Genomic DNA, 25634 nt, shown 5'->3' with positions numbered 1-25634 from the left:
TCCTTCCTCCCCCACACCTTCCTCCATAACTTCTTCCTCCATAACTCCTTCCTCCCTCCCTCCTCCCCACTCCTTCCTCTCTTACTCCTTCCTCCCTACTTCCTCCTCTCCTCCTCCACTTCCTCTTCCACCTCCTTCCTCCTCCACTCCCTTCTCACTCCTTCTTCCCTGGACTGGCTGGTTTTGTGTGTCAACTTGACACAGGCTGGAGTTATCACAGAGAAGGGAGCTTCAGTTGGGGAAGTGCCTCCATGAGATCCAGCTGTGGGGCATTTTCTCAATTAGTGATCAAGGGGGTAAAGCTCCTTGTGGGTGGTGCCATCCCTGGGCTGGAAGTCTTGGGTTCTATAAGAAAGCAGGCTGAGCAAGCCAGGGGAAGCAAGCCAGTAAGGAACATCTCTCCATGGCCTCTGCGTCAGCTCCTGCTTCCTGACCTGCTTGAGTTCCAGCCTTGACTTCCTCTGGTGATCAACAGCAATGTGGAAGTAAGCTAAAAAAACCCTTTCCTCCCCAACTTGCTTCTTGGTCGTGATGTTTGTGCAGGAATAGAAACCCTGACTAAGATACTCCTCCACTCTTCCTGCTTCCGCCTTGTCTCCACTGTGCTGTAAGATCCATGAAGGAGGAACCCCTTCTTAACCTCTAGGATTTAGTCTAGTACCTAGCTAGGTTACCCTTAGGTCCGTGATTCTGTGACTTATACGTGGATGTCACCTTATAGAGTGTCTCTGTGTGCCAGGACCTACTGGGTGCTTCCAGGACCTACTGGGTGCTGCCACCCTTCACCTAGATTTGGCAGACACATATCTCTAGAGGAGGCCCCAGGCCAGGGTAATGGTAGCAGAACAATTGTGTGTGTGTGCATGTGAGCGTGTGTGTGTGTGTATTTGGGTACATTTGTGTACTCAGTCATGCAGAAGCCAGAGGTCATGGTGTGTGATGTATATGTGTGAGTATGGTGACACACATGTCACGGTGAGCCTGTGGAGATTGCAGGACAACTTTCAGGAGTGGGTTTTCTTCTTCTTCTTTTTGAGATGGGGCTCTATTGTTTCTGCCAAGGACTCCAAGATAGCTGTGGCTGAAAGCTTCTGGGTAAAGCCTCTGGGTGATTCTCCTGCTCTGCTCTCACCTCCATAGAAGAACATTGTCCTGCTCTGCTCTCACCTCCATAGAAGAACATTGGGTTTATAGATGTATGTGACCATATCTGGCTTTCTCTCTTGGATTGCAGGGATCAAACTCTGGTTGTCAGGCCGTGTAGCAAATACTTTTGCTTGGTGGCTCAAGATTCACTGGCTTCAAGATTCACTTTTCTCTGCTTTCTTAGTTCTGGAATTACAAACATGTGTCACCACGTCCGGCAATCAAATTGAGGTACCAAAGCTTGCACAGTAAGCACTTTGCTGACCGAGCCATCCAAACTCTGTACTTTTGCAAGAGGGTGCAGGGTGTAGTCACTATGTAACTACGGGTAGCCTGGAAACCACTCTGTAGACAAGACTGCCTCTGCATCCCAAGTGCTGAGATTAAAGACATGTGCCACTCTATCTCTCCAGCACCTAGGGATGCTGCACAGAGTGTTAGGGGACCCCTTAGTGCTCTGCAGGGTAGAGTTAGGAACCTCTGAGACAAAGGATGCACCAGACACCTGCAGGCAGGAGATATCTGCGCCAGTGTCACAATCTGGCCACAGGCTGGCCTTATTCCTAAGAGAGCGCTGGGATTTCACGAGAAAGGCCTGGGTTCCAGCTCTTGGTCTCTTAGCTGTGCATGTGGTCATTTCCTTCTCTGGAAAATCAGGACAATAACTGGACACCCATCCCAGGTTTGTCTCAAAGACTAAGTAAGATGAGACCTGGGGTCCCTGACAGGGATAACAGTATTAGTAAGAATTACTGCCACACCATTGCTTACCCCTCCAGCTGATTGCTCATTTTTCAGGGTCTGGAATCAGGAAAAAAATCTGATTAAAATGTCACACCCACTCAGTTCAAGACTCCCAGAGAGATTCTAACTGATCAGGTAGGGATGCGCTGGCTAGTTTTAGATCAACTCAACACAAGATAGAGTTATCTGAAAGGAGGGAACCTCAACTGAGAAAGTGCCTCTGTGAGATCCAGCTGGAGGGCAATTTTTTTTTTTTTTTTTTTTTTTTTTTAGTGATCAGTGGGGTAAGGCCCCCCCCCATTGTGAGTGGTGGTCCTCGGTTCTATAAGAAAGCAGGCTGAGCAAGCCATAAGGAACAAATCAGGAATCAGTGCCCCTGCATGGCTTCTGCATCAGCTCTTGTCTCCAGGTTTCTGCCCTGCTTGAGTTCCTGTCCTGACTTCCTTTGATGATGAACCGTGATGTGAAGGTATAAGCTGAATAAACCCTTTCCTCCCCAGCTTGCTTTTGGTCAAGGTGTTTCATCACAGCAGTAGCAACCCTGTTGCAGAAGTATCTGTTTATTAGTATATATTTTAAACACATCTCCTTCTGAGCGGGGACATGGATTGACTGGTCTCCTTCTGAGCGGGGACATGGATAGACTGGTAAAGTATCTGTCTTGCATTCAAGGAGCCCTGTGTTCGATTCCCAGCACCACATAAACCAGGCATGGTAGCCCACATCTGTAATCTACTTGGGAGGTAAAGACAGGAGGATCAGAAGTTCAAGGTCATCCTCAGCTACATAATATATGACATTCTGTCTATAAATAATTAATAAACAAACCTCCTAAATGGCCCTGGAATTTAGACAGCTTTGGAAGCCACTAGAATAAATGATGCAGGGCTTTTATTTTAATCAAAGCCAGCTTGTATCCTCCAACTAGAGGTCCAGCTTGAAGATACATGCCCATGGCCACTAGTCATAGCAAGTAAGGCCACCATTTAGCATAGGGAGGTTGGCATTCCTCCAGACAGTTCCAGAGACAGGGGAGGGGACAACACCCTAGTCCCCTCCTGCAGCTGCCTCAGCTGGGTGGCCAGTGGAGCTCACCGTGAAATTGGTTCTCCATACCTCCCAAAGCCAGACCAGGAGGCAGCTGGCTGACGTTGTGGATCCCACCAGAGGAGAGGCCTTTGAGAGCCAAGGGAATCCAGCCACCCTCCCACTCCACCCAGCCCAGGTTACTGCCAAATCCTGTGCCCTTCCCTCCTGATGGGGACACTTCATTTGGCCTAAGGAAGCTCCTGGCTCTTACATTTCCCAAATTAAGCCAAGTCTGCTAGCTGAGGTGTGGGGGACGGCCACAGCTGGCCCCTTGAAGCCTGGAACAGGCTCTTGGGAGAAATCCGAGGGCAAGTGAAGATATGAAGGGGTCGGGCAGCCCTTGGTGAGAATGGAGGGGGTGGGTCTAACCCTGCGTCTGGTGACCTGGCCTTGATCCCCACAGGGAAAGTGCAGTGGAGGAGGACGACTGAGGAAAGGAAGGGCACAAAAAAGACAGCACCGACCTCCACCCAGGACTGCGGACTGTTGACATGGGAGAGACAGGCCCCGCTCAGCCTTGGTCTGGCTCTGGTCCACCGTGAGGAGGGAATGGTTTTCACTAAAAAAAAAAGTTGAAAAACAGTTTGCTGAAAGGGAATGAAAGAGGAAAGGGGGAAAGGAAGGGAGGGGAGGGCTAGCTCAAACTGTCTGCTCATCAGAATCACCTGGGTAGCTGCTAAAAACACAGATTTCGAAACCCATGCCAAGTCAGTAAAATGTTATTCTTGGTAGCCTGGCTTTCTCTTCCTTATGGTTTAAAGACATAGACTCAGCTTAAGCAGCTTGGAAGACCTGGTGCTGGGTGTGCCAAGGTGAAAAGGCTGGCTCCCGGTCCTTAAGGAAATGCCAAACCAAAGAGACCCAACGAACTCAGGGGAAAACTCCTAAAAGCTACACCCTCCTCCCCAGCCAGTCTGGGACTCCCTGAGCTGAAACCCCATGCTTGCCCTCATTTGTGTTCCCAGAGAAGGGTCTCCAGGACTCTGCTACCACCTTTCCCTTATCCCTGCCACCTCGGCCCCTGGATGGATGCCTGTGGGAGGCTCAGGCATTCGAAGCCTAGCAGGTCTCCCAACAGAGTGCTTTGCACTGTGGGGACCTGGAGTACCCAGGCTCAGTGTCTTGAGTAGAGAGAACAGTAGGATGAGAGAGGCAGCAATCTTTGCCAATCAGGGAAGGGGCCACAGACCAAAGGACACAGCTCAGCAGGAGACCCTGGAGAAGCAAAGAATGGCTTCTTTCCAGATCCTGCCAGAAGGACCTGCCCTGCAGCCACACTGATGTGGACCCATAGCCTCCAAAGAAGTACATGCAAGCTGGTTTCAGCTGCCTGCCTTAGAGCCCTGTGAACCCGACTCCAACAGGCTCCCCACTTCACCAACCAGCTCGCATTAGGGACTCCAAGTCCCTACAGTCCTTCACCACCCAGCCTTCTTCTGAGCCTCTCTAGACCCCTCAAGCATATTTTCAATGTCCCTCACAGCTCCCTTATGTCTGAACAGACAACACACTGTCCTTCTTTCCTCTCTGATCCCATCTTGGTGTGGCCTGGTACTCCACACCTTGACTTCCAGCAGTAGGAAGATCTCCATGTGCCTTCCTGGCCTTTTTGATGAGACCCAGGTCACCTACTCATCCCTCAACACCTCACCCATAGTCCTCCCTGGTTGTCATGCCATTCGCTCAGTGCTTGGAACATCATGGGTATTCAATAAACATCTGGGTCCTGGGGCCAGCTGATCAGCTTTTAAGAAGTGGTTGGAGCCCAAGGGCTTTGATGTCAGGAATGAATTAACCCACTGATGGTTTCCAATTGGACAGCATGAAAGCTATGGAGGAGGAGCCTGGATAGACAAAGTGGGTCATGGTTCCCTTCATCCCAGAGGGTTCATTCCCATTTCACTCAAACCTCTGCTCAAATGTATCAACTACTAGTTACCTCCCTGTTAGAAAGCAATCTCATCCCTAGTCCTTCAGTCTGCCACTTTTGTGTTCCCTACCCAGCATCCTGTGCACCATCTTGTTCCATCTCACTGGATCATGTGGACAGCAGTGCAGCTCAGCATGGATAACATCTCCGAGACCAAATAAGTGCTTCTTCCATTTAAATTGTCTCTCGGGTGTTTATCACAGTAACAAGTCTGATTAACACACTGAAAATACCTTTTTATTATATTTGTAAATATGTGTATGGAGGTAGGGTATGTGCACATAAATACAGATGTCTAGGAGACCAGAAGAGGGCATGGGAGCTACCTGATGTGGGTGCTGGCAACTAAACCCTGGGTCTTCTGGAAGAGCAATATGTGTTCTTAACTTCTGAACCCTCTCTTACCCCTCAAATAGTTTTCCTCCCCCCCCCTTTCTTCTTCAGATTTTCCCTTTATCTTTATTTTATGTATATGGGTGTGCATGCTGGGCACCACATATATGCAATACCTGAAGAGGCCAGAAGAGAGTGTCAGAGCTCCTGGAACTACACACAGCTGTTAGCCACCCTCTGGGTGCTGGGACTCAAACTTAGGTCCTGTGGGAAAAGAGCCTGTATTCTTTTTTTTTTTTTTTTTTTTTTTTTTTTTTTTTTTTTTTTTTTTTTTTTTTTTTTTTTTTTTGGTTTTTCAAGACAGGGTTTCTCTGTATAGCCCTGGCTGTCCTGGATCTCACTCTGTAGACCAGGCTGGCCTCGAACTCAGAAATCCACCTGCCTCTGCCTCCCAAGTGCCAGGATTAAAGGCATGTGCCACCACTGCTAGGCTGAGCCCATATTCTTAACTCTTGAGCCTTCTCTTCAGTCCCTAGCCCTGCAATTCTTACTGTGCTGTTTACAAAGAAAAATTAGAACCAATAATATTGCCCACATTTTATTTAAATATGTGGGTATATGCTAATAATGGGTGTCTCCACTGAGAATGATAATGATAGGGTATGTTTTTAAAGATTCATTTTATTTTTATTTATGTATGTGCACATGTGATCTACCTAGTGTTGGTGCTAGGAACCAAATTCAAGTCCTCTGAAAGAACAAGTATTCTTAACCACTGAGTCATCTCTCCAGCTGCAGATGAGGAATTTTTGTTTTATTTCATTGAACTTCTTAGATTTTTTTTATCTTGTTTATTTATTCATTCATGAATTCATTTATTGGTGGTGGTGGTGGTGGTGTGTGTGTGTGCATGTGTGTGTATGTGTATATGTGTGTGTTTTTATGTATGTGTGCATGCATGTGTGTGTATATCTATGTATATATGTGTGTGTGTGCATGTGTGTATGTGCATATATGTGTGTGCATGCCTGTGTGGGTATGTGCACTCCTGGTACATGAGAGTCATGGTGAGCATACCATACATAGGACAGCTTTGTGGGGTCAGCCCCCTCCAACTTTTACACAGGTTCAAGGATCAAATGGGTCACCAAGCTTTCAGAGAAATGAATGCCTTTACCCAATGAGCCATCTCTCCAGATGTGTAGTTCATCTTTGGCCATCTCTCCAGATGTGTAGTTCATCTTTGCTACTTTGTGAGTTCTTCTTTTTTCTACCCTTTAACCTTGTTTTCAACACTTATCACTAGATAGGAGAGAAAGAAGGATAGAGGGGAGAGGAAGAGATAAAAATTCCTGAATTTAAGTTCTTTCTTTTTGTTTCTTCTTTGAGCATGACCACTAACAAATTGCAACAACCCTCCCCTCCAATGACCACCTACCACCAACCTTGCCTGTAAGGGCTCTAGCACTTATGTGCCCTCTGAAAAGTTCCCGGAATTCCAAACATCACACAATTGTAGAAGCTATCTGCAGCTGGCAAAACCACACCTTGGCTAGAGCGCAAGACAAATCACTATCACCTGCTGTGGACAGTCTGAAGCAGCCCCACATCCCCACACCTGGGATTAAAACAAAAGCACATTCTTATAACATTTCCATGTTGTTGTTGTTGTTGTTTTTAAAGAAAACAAAATTCCAGATTTGTCACTATACCAACATTGCTTTTTAAAAGCTTCATTATATCCTGTTGCTGGATGGTTCATCATTTATTTAAGCAGTCCCCTCCTATTGGACACTTAGGCTGCACTTAGTCTTGCAGATTTGTAGGTAACAGTGAAGAGCAACCTCACAGCTAAACCTTTCCTTGTCCTCTGTCTCCACTGCCAGAGATGGGCCCCACTGGGTTTCCCTTCCATCCCTGAGGAGGCCCAGAACTGATCAAGAAACCCTAGAGGCCTTGGCATTGAGCTTCCATACCATGTCCAAGGGGCTCCCCACCCCACATCTCCACGGGTTCTTTCTCCCTAGAGCTGTCCTGTCCTGTGTCTTGACCTTCCTATCCCTCAGCCTTCATATTCCCCCTGGAGGCTAAATTGCATCTCCCAGCTGGACACGAGACCATTTGTCTCCTGCGAAGCAGTCCCCATTAGGTAAAATCTGAACAGTTCATTTACTTATTGCCTATCTTTCTGAGTAGACAAGCTAAGCTGGGGGCATTATCTGGATTGAAAGTCTGTGGGGATAGAGGCAGATCACATGATGCAGTGCAAGCACTCAAGGACTCACCCCATTCAAGACAGAGGGGACCCCATATTTATACCCAGCTCAATTCCAGCACCAGCTTCATGAATAACCCTGTGTCCCACTCTTGGGTATAAAGAACTTTAGGGAAGTTGCTTTCTCCTCATGGTACTAAAGCTATAAAAAGGGTGCTGCTCTTCTGAGGAGTTGGGTGCCTAGAGGTGTTTCCCAAACTGGCTTTGAGACTGCAGTCCTTAGGGGTCTAGCTGCATCTACAAGGGCTTTGGTGCCAATCTCCAAGGGTTGCTCAGACCTCTCCTTGAGCACACATGGCTCTCCCTGATTCTCTGACTTTACCCCTTGTTTAAGGCTGAATGCACATGCTTTGAGATCTCTCACTGACCCTAGGGCTCTTGTCTTCAGCTAACCAGAACTCACCTCCTAAGGCCACCTGCCCATAGCCCTCTAACCTTTGCCTCTTCTTCCCACCCACCTTGTGGGCAGTGGCCTCAAGGTGAAATTTCAGGCCCCAAGACAGCTCTAAATGTATGGCTCTCTGGCGCCTCTCCCCTGAGACACAGACTGTCTTTTCACACTGGGTGGCTCTCCTGGCTCTCTTACAGGACAGCCTTCTTGCCTCAGTTTCTTCACTGATGTGGGACAAAGTCATTTAACCCCCCACAATTAAGCAAACCCAAAATAGTGACCCAGTGGGAACCTGGGGAGGGACAAGGCCACTTCCTCAGGTAAGTGTTTCCAAGAGTTTTGACAGCCCTAGATCTCCCGGCCAGGCCTCAGCCGCACAGGGCCCTCCTGACAATCTCTGTCCTGAGAGGCCCCAGGCACTTGCTTGCCAGGGATATGACTCTGGCCTGATGGCTTGTGAGGGTTTGTGGCTGGAACAATCAAAGCCACCATCCTCAGCTCCCTGACCACTTCCTCCACGGGGCTCTGGTAACTTCGCAGAGAGAGTCTACACTCCCTCCTCCTCACACACCCCTGCCTTGTTTCCATCTCCTGGGGCTTCTGCAGCCCAGGGCACTTGAGAGGGTAGGACAAGCCTTCCTTTCTGTTTTCCAGTGCCTCTCCTGCCACAGAGACAGAAGGTAAACCTCCCTCTTCCTCCAGGGCCTCAGGGAACGTTCTCAGACAGGGGTGGGTGGTGACCCCACTGACTGCCCGCCTTATTCCAGCCATAATGATTTCTACATGTTTAACCATAATCTTGTAAGTAGACAACAAAATTAATTCTCCACTTTAGTCAAGGGCAACCCCATCCCTTCTGTTGCAGGGATCCAAACCCTTAGAATACAGCCCTGAGGTCTTTTCTCACAGTCCAGGCAATCAGTGAATTTTGTCCACCGGATCCCACCATTTCCCAGAATCCAGCCTCCTCACCATTTCGGCTGCTGGGTCTCAACCTGGTTTACTGTGATACACCCCACTGTGTCCTTAGTGGGTTTAGGGTAGAAAGGGCCTGGCAGAGTTGAGCTAGGAGATGCTGGAGGAAAGCCAGTCCAAGGCTAAATTATGCCAGAGTCCCATAAGCTAAGGGCCTTCCTGCCTAAAATTGGTCTCATCCTAACGATTAATAAGGAAAGTAAGGGCTGGAGAAATGACTCAGCAGTTAAGAGCGCAGGTGCATCCCAAAGCAAAGCTAGGAAGAGACAGGCCATCCTGCCCAAGTGAGGGCTGGAGGTTCATAGTGCAGAAGCATACCCAGTAGGAGCATCAGATCCCAGGTCAACTTCATAGCCCAACGCAGACCCACTGAGGAAGGGACAGGGACCAGCCAAGCCAAAAGCATGTACTGCCCGGGTGTGGAAACCATTTGAGTTCTTTACTACAAATGAGCCTGATGCTAGCCAGGACCTCTACCCAGTGGGGTCTCAGGCCTCACAGGCCCCCAGCACCCAACAGGGGTTTCTTTTCCTTTGGCCATCGTGAACATCAGCCAGGATCCTCCCTCTCTTGGCCGTTCCTTTTGTAGGCTGGAAAGAGAGTGTGGATGAGACGGGAGAATCTATTCTGAACCCAGCCAGAGCTGCTTCCAGCAGGCACCCTCCCTCCACCCCACCCCCCCCACACACACACTGAAACCCCCCATACTACCCTACCCACTCATCCCTGCTCCCAGCCCTGACTCAGCCCATAAATTACCTAGGGATGGTGGCTGACTCAGCCAGGAAGCCCAGTGTCCCTAGCCCCAACCCTAGGCCTCAACCCCACAGCTGGCTCTCATTCCCAGAGTGCAGGCCCCTCCTCTCAGGAAATTCCTGGAAAATATCAGGCTTCTTGGAGGGGAGATCTCCTAACCACAGCGCCAGAAGGGACCGAAGCCACCACAGCCCATCCATCATTCTGCTGCCCTGCCCCTCCTCCCCCAGCCTGTGGGTTTGTGTGGGGCTGAATGTGGAGGTGTTAGTCTCCCTCAAGTACCAGACACACAGTCCTGAAAGGAACAGGGCGCAGAGTACTGCTGGGGTGGGGCATCCCAGGATGCTTTGGGGAAGCAAATGACTGGTCCAGAGCAAGGGAAGATAGTGGAACCTGATAGGTGAAGAAGCAGGAAGGGTGATCCAGGCTCCAAGGCAGTGTGATCAAGGCTGGGAAATACAAACTAGTGTGTGTAGGGGCAGGGAAGGAGGGGTAAGGAGGTGAAAGGGCTTCTGGGCAAGGGATGGGCTGGTAAGGCCAGGGTTCCTTCAACATTCAGAAGCCACAGCAAGGCTTGAAGGCAAAGGCCCAAAAGATCCCGGGGGGAGTTAGGAGCACAGGATGGTACTGGGGTAGCCAAGGACCTGATTCGTCTAGTTAAGCACAGGGGGAACATGGTCCTGCCAGCATCCTCAGATGGTATAATTTAGGCCTGGGAGGCAGAACACAGTCCTGCCTCACCACACTCAGTCAGCAGGTACAGTACTCTGCCTGCTAGGAGCCCAGACAGAGGCAAGCACATAGCCTCTGAGAGTCCCCGGGCTGCACAGAGAATAAGTCACTTCCTTGGAGCACTTCAAGCCCAATGAAGAAAGATTTCCAGGTCCTTCCTGCCTCCCCCGGGCCTCAGGGTTCCTTGAATCCCTTCCTCAAAAACCCCATTCGTTTTGTGAGGAAAGCCAAGCCTAGGACACAGATAAATAGTCTTTAAACTATGGAAATGCTTGGCCCACTTCCCCCCCTTAGGAAATGCTACAGTCACAGAATGAGGGGCTCACTCGAGGATGGGCAGTGTCCAGAAGCCATTCTGCCCCAGGCCAGGGTGCTGAGCACAGGCTGGGTCCAGTATTTGCTCCCGCTCTTGGGAATGGTAGTTCTCCAGTATCTTGACCAGGTCAAAGTCAGGCAAAGACACAACACCTCAAACAAGCCAAAAGGAAGATGGAGAGGAAAATGGTGGCAGTGGGCAGACATACCATGAAAGCGAGGTTCCGGTGTGTTCTCGGCTAGGACGCCAGGAAGCTGCTTGACAGACAGTCTCTTACTAAGTCCCTCCTTGTGTCCAGCTGGAGTAAGGCCTGCCACAACCCCACCATGGATGTTCCTAGGTTACCTGTTGTATCGCCCAGCTCCACCCAGCTCTGAATGAGCTTCCCCTTTGGGTACCAAGACAAGGCAGCTCCTGGCAGAGTCCTTCCACTGTACTTTAGTTCGGCTTATAAGATAAGGATGAAAGAATAGAGCAAGAACAACCCAGACAGGCCCACCCGGAGCTTGGCCTCTAGAGGTGGCCAGGAGAGCATGAGGCTCTGTTCTGTACCTGGGGCTGAGGGCCACTTTGCAGTGTGTTGGGGTAGGTGAGGACAAGACCAGCTAGGCTGGCCCTGGAAATCAGGGTGGGGACATCCTGCCTCATTGTTCCTGGTCTACTTGTTTTCCAGAAATCTATCCCACCATTCAGAAGAGTAAATTGTGAGATCAAGGACCTCCTGACTGGGCCAGAGACTGGTTCAGCCCTGAACCATGTCAAGAAGGTCTTACCCATAGAACTGGGCTCACCATCCCATGCTGGGCCAGGCCACATCCCTGAAGGCACAACAGAAATCGGGAAAGGCCTGGTAATGACTGCATTCTCCATGGGCCTTCTGCACTCTGGCATCAAGGAAGACTGAAAGTTACATATATTTAACCAGGGCCCTGTTTTGGTGGCTGTGACCATCTGTTTAGGTAACTAGCCTTCTGTTAGATCCAGTCACATAGGAAAGTATCTTAGTTAGAGTTTCCATTGCTGTGAACAGACACCATGACCAACTCTTATAAAGGACAGCATTTAATTGGGGCTGGCTTACAGGTTCAGAGGTTCAGTCCATTATCATCATGGTGGGAAGCATGGCAGCATCCAGGCAGACATGGTGCTGGAGGAGCTGAGAGTTTTATATCTTGTTCCAAAAGCAAACAGGAGAAGACTGGCTTCCAGACAGCTAGGGCAAGGGCAGCTATGCCCACAGTGACATACTTCCTCCAACAAGGCCACACCTATTTCAACAAGGTCACACCTCCAAATAGTGCCACTCCCTGGGCAGGCATATACCAACCACCACAGAAAGCATACGATTCTTATTCTCTAATAAAGTGCTATCCATAACCACTCTCTGCTCAGTACTCCCCCCCAGGCATGGCTGTTGCTTTGACGAGCGGTTTTCCACCCTGATACGTCAGTCCCCTCTCGAGGATTCTCAGGGCACACAATCCCATCTCCAAGAACCCCTGAAGAGACCTAGCTCAGTTTAGATGTTTTGTTATTTCTCAAACTTATTTGACCACAGAACCCCTTTGTCACACGACACATAGTTATAAAAATATCCCGTTTGTTTTGGAAAACATTACAGTCAAGTTTCTCACAGGTAGGTTTTCGTTCCTGTCCAAGGCACCCCAAAGGAAGCTGAAGGAAAAAGGAAGAAGGAATTGTCTGGACTCCGTGTGCATTCTACACACATGCACCCCAATTCAGTCTGCAGATCCTTTTCTCTAAGGGAGTCTGCCTTGAGTTTCCAACAATGCATTGCTACTTGATGAAAGGACTTTGATACTAAAACAAAATTTGAGGTCTGCTGTGGTCTGCACACTGATGTGCCCCTGAAATTAGTTCTCTGACCAGATATTTGGCTGTCCCTCCCCAGCACCTTAAGGTTAAGAGAATAGTCCCTAACCACAGGAATCTTCCAGAATCAGGAGGTGGCAATCATGGCCAGCACAGAATCACCAAGGAAAGCTGCCTGTGCCTCAGGGCAGAAAAGTCTTGTGTCTGAGCTGCAGAAGATCTGAAGACCGTCAACTAGGGAGCAGAGGGAGTGGAGCTACCTCTGTGCCACCTGGAATGGCAGCAAGATATGGCCCAGGCCCCAGCTAGTTCTTCTGTATGAACTTTGTTTCCTTTACCTCTTGGAGTTGATTTTTTCCCCCCTGGGCTAGAGAGATGGCTCAGCAGTTAAGAATACTTGCTGCTCTGTGCAGAGGACTGGCATTCAGATCCTAGTTCACAAATGCCTGTAACTCCAGTTCCACAGGATCTGGTGCCCTCTTCTGGCCTCTGTGGGCACTACACACACAGTGCAGACTCACTCACACAGGTGCACATGGTTGTACACAGACATAAAAAATAAAGTAGACCTTAAAAAATAAAGAAAAAGAAATGTTTGATGGCTCTGCTCTGCAGATAACAGGGCTTTCCAGGCTGGAACTCTGCTCAGAACTGGCTGCATCTCCTAGTTTTACTTCCAGTATTTTCCTATCTTCTATGTTTTTAACTTCTTGCACAGCATTTATGTAAATTCCCTTTTCCAACTCTGTATCACCCACTGTGTGGACATCTCCAATTAACACTTGTTGTTTTGAAAATGCTACAGTCTGGCTTTTGAAATTCAAGTTCCAAGAACTCTTAAGTCCATTTCTTAAGGTAACAAATGCTAAAGGGTCATATTCCCAGATCCATGGGCTGCTTCTAGCTCCCCCACAGCTCACTAGGTCTCCTGCAGTAACCCAGTGTTCATGTTTGCTGTGATCGTAAAAAGAGTAAGCTATTAAGGTATGTTCTGGCAGGGTGTGGGGGCAGAGGGTGCCTGGGCGGGTCCATGTCGTGGCATCTCTTCCTCCTGAGAGACCAGCCACACGATGATGACAATATAGTATAGAACAGAGTTTATTCAGGGCATGGGGAGGGGAGTTAAGAGAGTAGTAGAGGTAAAGAAAGGCAGAAAGAAGGAGAGAGTAGAGAAGTGGAGGCCCGCCATGACCACGTGGAGAGAGGGGGCAAGAGGCAAGAGAGGCAAGAGAGAGGAGGGGCCAAGCAGCCCCTCTTAAGTGGGCCAGGCCTACCTGGCTGTTGCCAGGTAACTGTGGGGCGGAGCATACCTGGCTGCTGCCAGGCAACTGTGGGGGTGGAGCTTAGACAGAATAGCAACAATGTCATCTATGTGCACCTCAACAACCTAGCTAAAGGAGATGAAAGCAAAGCTATGCAGCGGAAGGAAACATTGAGGAAAAACACTGCTCTAAACATTTTCAAATATTCTCCCAGTTGTCTACCACGGACAGTAGGTAATACTATTTCTATTGTGAGAATTCTAATTCTTCTAACACCCTTGGGTAGCCCCTGGGAACCAGCCCTAGCCCTCGCTAAACCTTGGTTATTCATGTGAGGCTGTGCAACTCAGAAGCATCAGGGATTTGGTTCTTTTCTCTGGTCTGTCCTCCAAGCTTCCCTTCCCTTTCTATCTGCCCTTGCCTTCCCCTCCCTCTATTCCAGTGCAGGGTCTAGGCTGTCTCGTGCCTGGGCCTAGATAACAGCTGAACAATAGCTGCTGAAGCTGTGAGCAAAGGAGGCCGTGGGAACAGCTGAGGTTCTGGAGTGAGGGGCCGGAAAGGGGGAGGAGGAAATGGGCAGTTAGACAGGGTGGGTGTCCACCCCCAGCCTTGCCCTGGAAGCCCTGCATCCGAAGCTGGTGGAAACCAGTTTGTTTCCTTTGGAAGGCCCCCGCTGGGCCTCTCATTCATTCAACAGCTATTTACAGGACACCTACTAGGTACTAGGCTCTAAGCCAGGAACAACCTTGCCCCTGGGGACAGTCCCTTAAACTCTGAAAAAGCATCCACCACTGTTGGCCCTGGACTTGCCCCACAGCAGCTAGGCAGAGGTCAATGCCTCCTGACAATTCAGAATGTGGCCCAAGTAAAACCCCCTGGACGTCTTTCCTAAAGGCAGTTAGCAGAGCTTACTTTGCCTCCTTTTCTCCCAGTCTCATGTCTAGGACTCCAGGGTGCTGGAGCAATCACCGCTAGGAGCTTTGCTGCCTGTCAGCTAAGTATCCCTTACTTCAGCCTTCCCCCTAGCTTCCACAGAGTTCCCAAATCTATCATGGCAATTGCTCAGCTTTCCACTGGATGGCCATTGGGACCACTTTGCCATCTTGGCTGAAAGGCAGAAAGGCCTGGAAAGTTTGATGAGCAATTTTTCTCGGAAACTGCAAACTCCCATGCTTTCAAATCCAGCTTTGTGAGCTGGCCATCGGCTTCTGCCAGACACTGGTCTTTCTGCTTATCTGTGTTTCCCAGGGTGTGTAAATCAGACTAGAAATTCCCGGTTTCCATCAGGAAGAGGAAACCCGAGAAATTGACAGGGCTCTTTGCTTTAATTTTCCTGCTATGTCCCTACTAGGAGCTGTCTCAAATAACAAGGTTACTTTGAGCCATCACCAGGCCCTGTTCAAAATTAGTTGGTCACAGAAACAAACTGCCAGATGTTCTTCGGAATACACATATCTTACTTAAGTCATGTGCACATACCGGAATGTACACAATGACTCTGTACTATGGTTTGGGCTGGGCTGGGCTGGGCTGGGCTGGGCCGGGCCTGGTTCATACACTCCAGGCTGGCCTTGAATGTAGCCAAGAATGATCTTAACCTTCTGCTCCTCATGCCTTCTGACTGCTGGGATTACAGGTATGTGACATCATGCCTGGTTTATCAGACTGAGCATTGACTCTTGGGGCTCTTGTATGTTAAGCAAGCACCCTACCAGGTGATATACATTTCTAGCCTCCATAAGACCTTTTTTACATGCTTCCTACAGTTATGCATACTTCATACATGCATGCTAAATGCATATATATACGTGTATACATATGTCCATGTTCTACAAACATACCTGCTATATGCCATATATACACCACTCATACCATCCTTATTCTATGTGAACATTCACTTTGGACATTGGCATGCATTATAAGGACTGTATTAATAAATACAGACAGAAGTCAAGGGGCTGGTTGGCTCAGTGGTTAAGAGCACTGGCTGTTCCTTCAGAGGACCAAGATTCAATTCCAAAACCCTACATGGAGACTCACAACCATTTATAACTCCAGTTCCAGGAAATCCAGTGTTCTTCTGGCCTTTGAGGGCAGTGGGCATGCATGTGATGCACACATCAACATGCAAGTAAACCCACTCATACACATCAATAATTTTTAAAATTAACAAAATTCCCACATATTTTGCAAACATACTCCTCTAGTTTTCTGATTTAAATTCTTCTCAAGGTTTGTAGCTCTGAACTAGTTATGATCCCAGAACTCAGAAGCAAGAGAATCAGAAGTTCAAAGCCAGCCAGTTATGATGTACCCTTAAATCTCGGAACTCAGGAGGCAAAAATAGACAAATCTTTGTCTGAAGTGGCCAGGTCTCCATAGTGAGTTCTAGGCCAACTAGGGAGGCCCATAGTGAGATCCTAGCTAAGGAAAAGGCTGGGGGGTCAGGGGGAGGAGGCTGGAGAGTTTGATTCAGTAATTAAGAACACTTGCTGCTCTATCAGAGGACCCGGGTTTGATTCCCAGTACCTACACAGAGGCTCACAACATCTGTAACTCTGGTTACTTGGAGTCTGATGCCCTCTTCTGGCCTTCAAGGGCACCAGGTGCACATGTACTGCAGAGACATACATGTAGGTAAAACATCCACATACTTAAGATAAAATGAATAATTCTTAAAATTTTTGAAAAGTTCAAGGCTATCCTCAGCTACAAAGCAAGCATGAGGCTAGCCTGGGGTACTTATGACCCCATGATACAACTCATCAATTCCCCTCTGTTCTCTACTGGCATTTTTTTTTTTCTGTTTCTGAACCAAAACAACTAACTTTCCTCCTTACTATCTATAAATAAATGCAGCTGGGTACAACTTTCTCAAAATTCCAGAAAAACAAATAGATTTGGGGGTGCCTACCCTTCCTCTTTCTCTTGCTCATGCCTTTGTTTGAGGCCAGGTGTCAGATGCCTGGAGACACCTGCCTTCCATGAGATGTTTGGCCCTTGACACACAAGATTTGTCACAGTAATGGAAGAATCATTTCTCACAGAACGTTGGTCCTCTGCCCACTGTTGGGGCACAGGATATCACAGAGGGGTAATGACGTTGGTAGAGAAAAGGCCGTAGCACGCATCACTAATTGATCACACCATCTGTCTCACCAAGCTTGGTTTTGGCTTCGTAGTCCTCCACGGAGCTCCTACCCTTCCCAGCTACTTGAAGCTGACAAGAGAGGTGGGAACTGTAACCCCAGTGAGCCCCATGTCCTCATCTATGGGGAAAGACACTGTGGCTCCACACTGCTCAGCCAAAGTGAGGAGATTTTCGGAGGCTCCTGCCCACCTTCAACTCCATAGATATGGCCTCTTTGAGGACAGGCACTTCCTGTGAGAACAAGAAATGGAGACAGAGAGGCCAAGCAGGCCTGAAATTCCCCAGATATAGGAACCTCTTAGTGTCACCTTGGCCATCTTCACCAGGACAAACTGAGGGGTTTCTACTCACTCCATGCACAGCCCTCAAACCCTCAATCTCAGGCCTCTGGCCTTCAGGATCAAGGTGGGATTGGGTACCCTTCCACAGCTCATACATTCCCTTCTGAGGTGCTCATCTTTACCCTCCCCCGTTACTCCCCCTCCTCCAAAGCTTTCCCAGTCCTACTAATCTAACCAAGTGCCTCTCCCTACTCTTGATACCTCACAAGCAGGTTTCAGTCCCTATTCTGAGCCTTCCTGCCCTTTAGCTGGTTATCACATTTAATCCCACAACTAAACCAGAAGGGAATCTTAGACCAGGTCTGGACTCCTGCTGTGCCTCTCCCCAGAGCATCCTCTCTATCTCCTCCTCTGCTTCCTACCGCAGGCATCACCGTGACTCCTTGCCTCTAAAGCACAATGCACCTCCATCTAAGCCCCACACTGTGTTTCTATGTTTTGTTCACAATCAGATCCTGCTTGCTGCTGTTCACAAAGGCAAATTGTGTCTTGCTCCTTATCACCTTCATGAGGTTGCTTTGAAGAACCGGCTCCCTTTTCTAGGAAGAGCCAGCGCCCCAGGGCCTCCTATCTGCTCTGGGGATGTCTGTCTGCTGACTGAGAAGCATACCAGCAGGATGAGGATGCTGAAGACAATCCTGGTGACTAAGGCACATGCAGGTGACAGCACTCTGCTTCCAGCATGCTCAGCCTGTGACAGCAGCTGCTGTAGGCGGCACTAAAGGGGCGCTAGGGGGAGACTTTTTCTGGGAGGCCGCCCTGGAGCCAGCTGGGCACACTGCTTGCAGCCTGGGGTGGGCATCAGGGCTGCCAGGGACATTCTTTTCAATGGGTGGGACGGACACAGCTTCCCTGAGAACTGCAGGGCAGTAGAGGAGATGGTGTGCAGAGGAGCTGTGAGGCTCAGCATCTGAGTCACCTTACACCCAGACAGAAGCTGGCTTGTAGACAGACAGACAGACAGTGTGCCATGTGTGATCATTCTTGTCACACAGATTCCACTCAGTCACATCCTATACTGTGGTGCCTACCCACCCGCCTCTGCCACATCTCATGGTCAAAGCTGCCACTGGATTCTTCCAGATGATCAAGGAGGAAGACACAGCAATGCAGGGCTAGACAGGGCCAGCTCAGCCTTCATTCAAAGGAAGGTCTTCGTGTTCTAATCTCATCACTGCTAAATTCAGAAGGGCAAGCCTGGAACTGCCCTCATCTTCAGTCTTTAGGAAATGATTTAGGGTGGGGAGGTAGCTCTCTGCCCGAGTATTGAACACATGTGAAACTCTAAAAGAGAATTGTCAACAACCTGTGCAGGACCCAGAACCAAGAGTCCACAGCTCAGTCAAACCATTCCCAGCATGATTTTGAGGCTTCCTGGTCTCTGTGCAACAGGGTGGTGCCAGGCTCCTTCCAGCCTTAACTGTGCACATGAAGAACTGGGGGTGAGGGAGACTTATGTGGAGGACCTCATAGATGAGAGAGGGTGGGCAGGGAGTGTGCTGGGTTCTTCTCTCGTTGCTGTCCCAACGTAACTGGTAGTTTGAACACACAGCCCATCGTGGCGGAGGAGACTCGGCAGCAGGAGCGTGAGGCAGCTGTCACATTGCATCTGTAGACAGGAAGCAGAGAGAGGTGGTGCTGGTGTTCAACTCATGTTTTTCTTTATCCACCTTTCACTCCTGTCCATGGAATACTGCTGCCTACATTTCGTGTGGGTCTTCCCACATCCATTAACCTGGTCTAGAATTGCTTTGCAGGCATGAGCAGAGGTTTGATGTCTCCTAGGTGCTTCTAGATCCTGACACTGATAATCACCACTAATCATACTAATTACCACAGAGTGAAAGGAGGTGAGAGACTGGGAGGAGGGGAGATGTCAGGGCACAAGGATTTCTGAGTTTGAGGCCAGCCTGGTCTACAGAGTGAGTCCAGGACAGCCAGGGCTATACAGAAAAATCCTGTCTCAAAAAACAAACAAACAAACAAACAAAACGAAACAAAAAACTTGACGTTTGGCTTGAATGACATAAATCATATATATTTTTTAATGTTCAATGAATTTTAGTTTGGGGATTTAGGCCAGAATTTCCAAAATGGCCCTAAACATACTTCTATCTTTTTATGGTATGAAATTATGTGATGCTGTCTTCTTAACATTGACAATTATAAAATCGAAACATTAGTTAACTCTGTGAAACATCAAAGATGCTCTATGTCCTTGTCTTAGTGTTTTACTGCTGTGAACAGACACCATGACCAAGGCAACTCTTATAAGACCAACATTTAATTGGGGCTGGCTTACAGGTTCAGAGGTTCAGTCCATTATCATCAAGGTGAGAGCATGGCAGCATTGAGGTATGGTGCAGGAGAAGCTGAGAGTTCTATATCTTCATCTGAAGGCTGCTAGCAGAATACTGGCTTCCAGGCAGCTAGGATGAGGGTCTTAAAGCCCACACCCAGAGTGACACACCTACTCCAATAGGGCCATGCCTTCTAATAGTGCCACACCCTGGGCTGAGCATATAGAAACCATAACATTCCACTCCCTGCCACCCATAGGCTTGTTCAAACATATGAGTCTATGGGGGCCATATCTAAACATAGCACAATGCAAAATACATTTAGTCCAACTTCAAAAGTCCCCATAGTCTATAGCAATCTCAACAATGTTAAAAATCCAAAGTTCCAAGTCTCTTCTTACATTCATTCAGTCACTTAACTTTAGTTGCCAAAGCAAGACAGGAAACAAGCTGGGCAAACTCCAAACTTTGCATCTCCATGGCTAATGTTAAAACAGTCTTCAGATCTCCAATGCCTTCTTCATCTTTGTTGACTGCAACAAACTTCTTTCTCCTGGGCTGGTTCCACTCCCTGTTAGCAGCTTTCCTGAGCAGATATCTCATGGCTCTGGCATCTTGAACATCTTGGGGCCTCCAAGGCAACTTCAACATTACAGCTTTTTGTTCCAATATCTGGGATCCACACATGATCTTCTAGGCTCTTCCAAAGGGCTGGTGTCACTTCTCCAACTCTCCCTTCTGTAGCACTCTAAGCTCAGGTTGATCCGCTCCACTGTCGCTGCTGTTCTTGATGACCAGCCCATGGTACTGGCATCTCCAATACACTGGGGTCTTCCATTACAACTTGGCTTCACCAATAGCCTCTCACAGGTTCTCTTCTTGGTGCCAAGCCCCAACTCCTTTGCATGACCCCTTCAGTCCTGGGCTGTCATCTACAACTGGGGCTGCACCATCACCAATGGCCTTCCATGGCCTCTCACAGGGCCAAGCCTCAGCTGCTCTTCATGACCCCTTCATGCTTTCAAAACCAGTACCACCTGGGTGACTCTTACACATTACCAAGTCCTGCTGCAGCACAAGGGACAACCTTGGCTGTCTCTGGAACACAGCCTCTTTGTGCTCTCAGAAAACACTTCCTAGGCGAGTTCACCTCAGTGATGCTGGTCTCTTCTTAAACACCGCTAATTTCTTAGCTCTAGCTAACCATCATCAATTGTCCCAGTAGTCCCTTCTATTCTTGGCTCTAAAGACAGAGCCAAATGGCTGAAACTGTTGAGTTCTGCTGCTTGCTGGGGCTGGAACATGCTTCCCCCTCCTCCTTGTTCAACTTTATCAATGCTGAGATTAAAGGTGTGTACCACCACATCTAGACTTAAGCTTTTCTTTCACCTAGAACTTCACTCTGTCCCATACTGACCTTGAACTCAGAGATCTGTTCGGCTTTATCTCCAAGGTTAAAGGTGTGTATCGCCATGCCTGGATCTAAATTTAGCTGGGTAGGATCTTGTACCAAAGTCCTAGTCCCTTAATCTGCTCTCTCCTAAAACATAGGATTCAGCTCCATTCTATTTTCTGGTGCCCCTTTAATATTTAAACTATATATTATTTTATGTTTTTCCTTTCTCAGCTTGCTACACTTGTTCAAAATGCTGTTGATGAGACTTAACCAGAGAACAAAGTCTATGCTGGGCATTTCTGAGACTTCCTTTGTCACTCACAGCAACAGAGTCTACCACAGCCCTACTAGGATGTCCCATTAAGCCCCATTTAAAACACTCCACCACTTTCCAAATCCAAAGTCCCCAAATCCACATTCTTCCAGACAAAAGCACAGTCAGGCCAAGCACAGCAATACCCCATTCCTGGTACCAGATTCTGTCTTAGGGTTTTACTGCTGTGAACAGACACCATGACCAAGGCAACTCTAATAAGGCCAACATTTAGTTGGGGCTGGCTTACAGGTTCAGAGGTTCAGTCCATTATCATCAAGGTGAGAGCATGGCAGCATCCAGGCAGGAGGAGCTGAGAGTTCTACATCTTCATCTGAAGGCTGCTAGCAGAATACTGGCTTCTAGGCAGCTAGGATGAGGGTCTTAAAGCCCACCCCCACAGTGACACACCTATTCTAAAAAGGCCACACCTCCAAATAGTGCCACTCCCTGAGCTGAGGGAGTACACACCATCAGAGTCCTGCAGTATCAAACATTCATCCACAGCCACACTCTTCCTGGGGAAATAAACAAGTGCGCCCATCATCTCTGCTTTGCTCTTTAATAAATGCTAAGATTATATGTAGCACTGTAAAATTCACTTCTTTGGGATTTATTTCCAGTTAATGTTTGGTTTGCATGCTAATCTTATCCACCTATATACATTAACCAAGATCATGCAAAAAATGTCTTTGATAGTGAGTGGTAAATTTCCAGAAGCCAGGTCACATACAGCAACGCTACTAAGTTCCATACATTTCTTTACTACCCCCTACCCACTCCACACTCTGGCAAGGTCCCTCCTTCGCCTCTCTACCAATACCTCTCCATCCCCATAGGCAACTGCTCTGATCTTAGATTGCCTCTCCCTGGTTTAGAATTTTATATAAATTGAATCCTACACATATTCTATGTCTAGTTTCCATCTTTGTTTTTTAAAGGTTTACCTGAGTTGACATGCAAACTGGTAGCACATTCTTTTCTTATTGCTGTGCAAGTTTCCATCTTATAAAGAGATATCAGTTGTCTAGTCATTTTCTTGTTGGTGAATATTTAGAATTGCGGATTAAAACTGCAGTCACCAGAAGAGCCGAAATGAAACAGGTTGACATTACTAAGTGTTGGCAAAGATGTAGCAGCTGGAGCCCTCATTATCTGGGTGTGGGTGTGTGTGATGGAGCAAGCATCACTTCGCAGCATTGACTCAAAATGAACATACACTCCTTTGAACCCAGCAATTCCATCTATACCCAAGAGAAAGACAGCTTATGTCAACTAAAGGACATGTGCCAGAATGTTCTTGGCAGCTTTATTGATAATTCCACACTGTATGAACAGCATACAAGTTCTCCATTGTGCGACTGTTCCAGTCTCTCACAGAGCAGTACCGGCCCTACAGGAGGCGGAGGTAGGGTATCCCGGTGCACATACCTTGTATGGCCCCCCACAGGAGGTGGAGATGGGGTGTCCCAGTGCACATACCTTGTATGAATTCACTATTATTTCCTTGATGTTAATTCCCAGAAGTGACTGGCTCCTGTCACAGCTCAAACTTCATTACACAGTGCTAAGCTGCCCTCAGAGTCTCCTCTTCTCCTGCTCTTCACCTGTGCCAGTGGTGGGGGGGGCTTTCCCAAACTCCAAAGCCACCCTGTTTAAATATACCCTGACCCCTCCTGGAACCCAGATAGCCCAGGCTTTCCAAGAAGGGAGTAGAAGGAAGGCATGGTGTCATTACACTGGACAGTATGATGGCCACCGCTCTCAGGATCGGGCTGCTGCGTCAGCAAGGCCTCCTTCCTTCTGCTGCTGACACCAATCATATCTGAGCAGCCGTGGCCAGAGCATCTGTCTACTGGTGCTGGCAGCCTCTGTCTCAATAGTGTCCTCACATGCTGGACACAGGAAGTGTGGCGGAAGCATTCGAGTAAGCAGCTGCATTGGCCTGGAGATGCTGAAGCAGGCCTGTCCAAAGGATATGTCAGCGGGTCATAGCAGCAGCCGGTGCTTCCTCTTCACAGGCTTTGGTGTTCTCTGTTGGTCCCCAGTGTCTTTCAGTTTTCCTTCCTCAGTGCCCAGAGGATGTCCTCATGTCCCCACGCTGTTCAGGCAGGCAGTGGTGGAGTGGAGGTAGGAGTCAAAACAGCCCAGTGTGTCAAAGGCTTTCCCTCTTCCTTGAGACCAGGGTAGGGTGATGTAAGGGACTCCAAGAAGCCCTCTGTCTCGACAAGTTTTCCAGTCTTACCAGTGGCAGTGTCTGAAATGTCCCCATTATACCTCCCGCCTTTGTGCTGGACACTGCTCCACCCCAGCTGGCGGGAGGCAGAGAGGCCGGAGGGAGGGGAGCTGTAACAGAAAAGGGGAAGGGAGGCTTCCTGCCTCCCCAGCTTCCCAGCCCAGCTGCCCTCGGCCCTTCTAACACAGCCCAGCCTATCTCCAGATCAGGGAAAACCCAAGAGTTAATGCCCCCCCCCCAAGTTCTTTGCTGTCAAGTGTCAGACCTCTGCCACCAACACACATACACACACACACACACACACACACACACACACACATACACACAGGGTGGGGGGAGGGAACGCAAACCTAGGCAATAGCTAGGCAGTGCCTAAGGACAGACTATATATGAGTTTGAGAGAGGAACTTAGTCACTGACTGACCCAAAGGTTAGAGAAAAAAGAAATGAGTCTGGAGTCATGGCTGGCAATTCAGAGATATGGGACAAAGAACTGCTGCTGGGGCCAGAGTAAAGGGCAAATGGAACGGGCTACCCAGACTGATCCCTCTTTGAACGGGCTACCCAGACATATCCATCCCTCTTGGTCCCTCAGTCCCCCTCCTCTCATCCATTTGGAGATCCTTCAGCCAAGGAACCTGCCCTTTACCAGCTTCATTTTCCTGATCCCACCCCTTGAGCTCACCCTTAGCCCTGGATCCTGGAGCCACAGCACCACCGCCCCCTTTCCAAGGCTTCTTGCCCCAGGCTAGAAGTCTAGAAGCAGAGGAAAGCAGAGCTATGACCTCTATTCCGCCTGTCCCAGGGAGCTAGGAGCTTCCTGCCTAAAGGCAAGGGGCCAGGAGGGTCAGAGCCGGGGAGAGATGGGATTGGAGCCTGAGAGGGGTAAGCTCCAGACTGTAGGGCAGGAGCCCTCTCTATGGAAGAGAGCAAACACTCTCCCATGCAGCTGGCAGCTCTCGCTCCACCAGGCTCAGACTGGGGAGCCCCAAGTTGGCCAGCTAAGTACCAGCCTTCATACTCATGCACTACAACTAGAAAGGATGAGGCCTTTGTCTCAGTAACAGGACTTGGAGGTCCAGAGAACACAGAGGCTGAGGCAGAACGCAGGACAATCACAGGGGTCCTAAACTTGGGCCATTTACTTGAGCCTGACCTTCTCGGTTCATGTTGTATGTGGCACTGCCTGAGCCAGCATTTCTGCAGCAAGAATCCACAGTGCCACAGACTCTCAAAGGCCAGAACTAAACTTGCTGTTTTGCCCACAGATAAGTTACTGCCCAGCCAGGGGGATGTGAAAGGGATTCTCAGCTTGGAAAAAGTCCAGAGAACTGGGAGCAGCCATCCCCAGAGTCCTTCCCTCCAGGGCTTGATGAGGAGTTGGCTGGCTTGGGGAGGAAGACAGCTGGCTGGGCACCCAGATGGCAAGTGGGGCTTTTCTTATCTGGAACTAGGGGTAGGCAATGCCTTAGTTACCTACAAGGGTTGGGGGCTAAAATCAAACCCCACAAATTGCCAGAGGAAGTTTAAGCATCCATCCATCCCAGTCATCATTAAGAAAATGGTACCCTAGATCAAGGAAAAATAAACCAAGGAAGAAAAATATCCCCTCTAAGTCAGCAAACATCAGAAGGGTCTTTCAGGTGGGCCTGGCCCTGGCCTCTCCATTACCCTTGGTGACCTTGTTCGGGCTAGAGTTCCCAGATCAGGCAGCCTGCTCCCTTCCCATGGCCTTTCCTGCCTACCATTCTCCCTCTGGCCACCAGCGCTGTTTCCAGGGTGACACAGGGAGCAGATGAGGGCTGGGACAGGGGGCTAAAGGCTCTGAAATCCTGAACTAGGGCAGGGCTGGGGCAGCATCTCAATGAAGCTGCTGAGAGATTCCAGGCCTCCTGCCAGCTGCATGCAAGACCTACAAGGGGGACCTTCGCCACCTCCCTGCTCCAAAAGCAGCTGAGGCTGAGCAATGTGAGAGGCCTGCAAGACAGAAAGCTGAAGCTGGCCCTGAATGCAGGGCACCTTGTGCTCTGCTGGGGGGCAGCAGCCACTGCAGAAGCTGCTGCAGAAGCCAGCCTGGAACGGACTGGTCATCTTGTGTCTCCCCACTCCAGTCCT

At 49.0% G+C, this 25634-nt stretch overlaps 1 long non-coding RNA gene across 2 annotated transcripts; it reads right to left on the bottom strand.

Moving 5' to 3' along the window:
- Positions 1-522: 522 nt before the first annotated feature.
- On the bottom strand, positions 523-23683 carry LOC116080040. Of its 2 annotated transcripts, XR_004114293.1 has the most exons (6): positions 22766-23683; positions 18310-18883; positions 6420-6544; positions 3444-3538; positions 1918-1947; positions 523-1332 (listed from the first exon to the last, which is right to left on the bottom strand). It is a non-coding gene; the product is annotated as an uncharacterized LOC116080040 (long non-coding RNA). The 2 variants fall into 2 exon arrangements; XR_004114294.1 differs by lacking the exon at positions 1918-1947.
- Positions 23684-25634: the final 1951 nt, after the last annotated feature.

This window comes from Mastomys coucha, unplaced genomic scaffold (assembly GCF_008632895.1).
Source record: "Mastomys coucha isolate ucsf_1 unplaced genomic scaffold, UCSF_Mcou_1 pScaffold6, whole genome shotgun sequence".
Classification (NCBI taxonomy): domain Eukaryota; kingdom Metazoa; phylum Chordata; class Mammalia; order Rodentia; family Muridae; genus Mastomys; species Mastomys coucha.
This window is presented reverse-complemented; position numbering and strand designations above follow the sequence as displayed.